Source organism: Carex rostrata, chromosome 26 (genome assembly GCF_964058835.1).
Source record: "Carex rostrata chromosome 26, lpCarRost1.2, whole genome shotgun sequence".
NCBI lineage: Eukaryota > Viridiplantae > Streptophyta > Magnoliopsida > Poales > Cyperaceae > Carex > Carex rostrata.
The window spans coordinates 3,189,415-3,193,185 of record NC_135943.1 but is presented as its reverse complement, the minus strand read 5'-3'; the positions used below and the strand labels follow the sequence as shown (position 1 = coordinate 3,193,185).

Genomic DNA, 3,771 nt, shown 5'->3' with positions numbered 1-3,771 from the left:
TTAGCTTTTAAATTGCCTCCTCCTTGCATAAGTTGTTTATGGGCCTTTGGGCTTCTTAATCTTAACTTAATTTTGTGATCTGAAAATGCACCTACACATGGTTTTCAAAAAGATAAAAAAAAGTAACTTAATTACCTCTAATTTTTATCTTCCCAAGACCAAACTTTTATGTTGATAATTATTAGATCAATCAACTTTTTTATTTATTATTATATAGGTCTTCAATTTCGACTCTGTTTATTCCATTTAATTAAATGTTTTAGATGTTTAATTAAAATAACTGTAGTAAATTTATTTTTATTTATCTTGATTATAACTATTATTAATTATAACTTTATTAAGTAATTAACAAAGATTAAATATTTACATCTTGATTATTGACCGTACTGTGCAACTGCGCCACTGTTTTTGTTGAGGGATTCAGGCCTTGTGGGTCCATTGTACTTTTCCTATTTGTTGGAAAACCACCTTTTGAGCCAAAATCCTCTCTGGTGAAACTAGGAGATGTTCATCCTCTACCTCTAGTTATGGGCATGCTGGAAGTTTTCTTATTTTGTACCATTTTTTGTGCATGATTAAAGAAAGGTCAATGCCTTTTCACATCTTTCTCTCTCTTCTCTCTCTTTCTCTCTCTCACTTGTTGCATGTTCACCTCAGGCCCACTCCATAAATGCCAAACTTCCTCTCTATGTAATCTATATATAGACATTTCTTTAGAATGTTGAGAATATTCATTCACTACTTTGCAAGTTGCAACCTTTCTTTTCCTATATTTTATTTCTCACATAGAAAATTAATGGAGGTAATAACCAGCGCCTGTGTAAGCAAAACCAATAGTTTCAATCCAAGTACAAGAAATGAAGAAACATCTACTTTCTCTTCTGAGGAGAGCGGCTGGACTTCTTATTTTGAAGATTTCCTTGCATCAAAGGATAACAAAGGAGGTGTTGCCATAGATCCTAGTACTGTTTCTCTGAGCTCTTCTTTGATCTCTGATGCCTCTTCTTCAAGGTGTGTGTCCATAAACACAAATAAAAGAAAAGAGAGAGGGGCTTTGTGCAATTACCAGGATGATTTTTTGGAAGACACTGCTTGCTCTCCTTTAAGTATAACTATCAACAATGAGGTAATTTTATCTTTCTATATATATTTTTTTTTATAATGTGGCAAAATTGCTTTAGATAAATATTAACAAGGTTTCTGTTCATCTTTGTGGTTTTCAGGACATGGAGGATTCTCTAAAAGAGAGGAACATAAGGGACCAAAATGCAAATGAATTGCCAAATGAGTTTGGTTTTGGTGTAGATTTAGTTAATAGTATGAATAAGATTGAGTGCACAGGTTTACAATATAAAAGGAGGCATTTGACTATGCTCTCTTCCTATGTTCAAGGCTGTTGACTTAATTATGTATTTCATAATTCAAATAAATATATTGATGTTGTAATTTATTTATTGACTTAATTTGCATAAATTCAATTGACAATACTGTGTTCTGTTTGGGAACAGAAAATAACGAAATTATCACATTAATTATTTCAATTAACAGCTGCATGCACAATTTTATAAATTTTGATACTTGGACCGTTTTCTAAATAAGGAGCTCTTTCTAATTTTGCAAATTTTATTATGCAATTTTTGAATTGGATTTTTAATATATTAACTAAGAAAACAAAAGTTTTCCGAAACTTTTAACGGATGCATATATGTTTGTTACTGTTAAGTACGAAATAACTAGGAGTCATTAGGTTGGGAAGAAAGTTGTGTAAGTTACTATAAAGTTTGTTAGAAATAATTAAAGTGGATTTATAAGAAGATATATAATTTTGGTATTTATCTTTTCTTTTTTTTGGCAGACCTGATCCCACTAAAAAAAAAAAAAATTGACAGAGACCTGATACCACCGAAAATTAACCACCTTACCATTATCTCATGTGATAAATATGCCAAAATTTTGTTATAACTTGAGATAAAGTGAGTACCACCGATCTCATGTTTTATTAATTGGTAGATATATTTAATTAAGTAAAATAATTGCATATCAAACTATTTAGATTATTATTTTTTTAATTTTAGTAGTGGGTGTCAAATATAATTTTTATTAATTAAATATAAATTACATCAAATCATTCTACATCCAGAACGTCATCCACGTCGAACTCCATCAATATCCGAACATTAACATCTAAACTTTAACATCGATCTAACAATTAAAATAACAAAATAAAATAAACTCTCTCCATTGGTAGTAGATATCGACGATCTTTAGTATCAACTGGCGAATTATCGAAGAACACGATGCATCATCTTTTTTTTTCCGATAGATTTGTGGGTGGGAGAGGCCAGCGCGGCCTAAGTTGGCAATTAATCCTTGGAGTTTTCATGTGTGTGGCCTGTAACAATTATTCCTTTATCATTTATCTTTAGCAATTTATCAAGCATGACTTTAAGAAATGTTTTTGCAAAAAAAAAAAATGAATATTTATCAAGCATGTCTGCATGACTGTATCAAATAACTCTATAAATGAAATCAAAGACATCCCAAAAGCTATTACTAATAATTCATTTTTTTCTCTCAAAACACTCACAATAGTTTTTTGGCTCCAAATTATATATATGTCACAAATTTTCATCAATTCCCCATAAACATGTTTTTGAAATCACCAAAAACTCTAAAAATTGTAGATCACTGATATATCCTATTTGCATCCATATATATACCGAATTCATCACAAAAATCTCACAATACAAGAATGCATAGGACAGTATATGCGAGGGATACTGTCGGTATACCATCGCTAATAGAAAAAACACCTTTATGTTAATATACACTCGCAGATAATCACTTTTTACCCTTACGGATACTGTCCCATTAGCTCATTAAGTACGTACCTCAAAACCAAATTAAGTTTTTAATTAATTATGTCTAGATAGAGACAAATTAACATCCACAACAACTTCATTATTTTTGTCTTCCTCAAGTTTACTTTGCAACATGCATGTATGACCTTAAATTAAAATTGACAAGTGCTCCTGTTATTCAGACATATGAGAAAAAGACCTCTCCACAAGTTGGAGCGTCAATTCTCTGAAGTAATGCAAACTTTGAGTTTGGAATTCGGATGGTTCCATCAAAATTCGAATTAATCCGGATTAAGTTTAAAGTTTATGGAATTGCGCACATGCTTTAAAATTTATGTCAATTTATACTGAACAATTCTGATTCAAACTAAAAAAATTTAGTTACCTTATGACATCTGAATTCAATATATATTTTAGAGTGCGTTTGGATGGAGCAAGAATAACACTAATATGAAAATATCATTATTTTTTGAGTTATTCGATATTTGAATGGAGCAAGAATAGCACTAACCTACTATTCTTTATTTGTCTTATTAGCTTACTATTCTACTAACTCAATTAAAAGTTTGAGTTAACTACTAGTCTCAAATTTAAAATTAGCTCTATTCTTGCTCTATTTTTTGTTTCATCCAAAAAGAATAAGCCGAATCGTAAGAACATATTATAGAATATTCCGAACTATACGCATTTAAATTTGAAGATCGAACATCCGGAGTAATTTATTACGGTAAAAAAATAAATCTGCGCTTTCGAGATTTCAAATAATAATTATTTTGGTACTTACCATTCATTTGGAACAGTAACTGGATCAAACGAACAAGTATAAAAATTTCTAAATGAGTTACCTAGTAAATTAATTTTGTGCTTAAATAATAACATCCAACAGCAAACATGATCATCACCCATTCGA

The 3,771-nt window shown here is 30.3% G+C and overlaps 1 long non-coding RNA gene across 1 annotated transcript; it reads left to right on the top strand.

The window, feature by feature from the left end:
• The first annotated feature begins 727 nt into the window (after nt 1–727).
• LOC144544579 (uncharacterized) lies at nt 728–1,450 on the top strand. The gene is made up of 2 exons (XR_013508262.1): nt 728–1,126; nt 1,224–1,450. It is a non-coding gene; the product is annotated as an uncharacterized LOC144544579 (long non-coding RNA).
• The last annotated feature ends 2,321 nt before the right edge of the window (nt 1,451–3,771 follow it).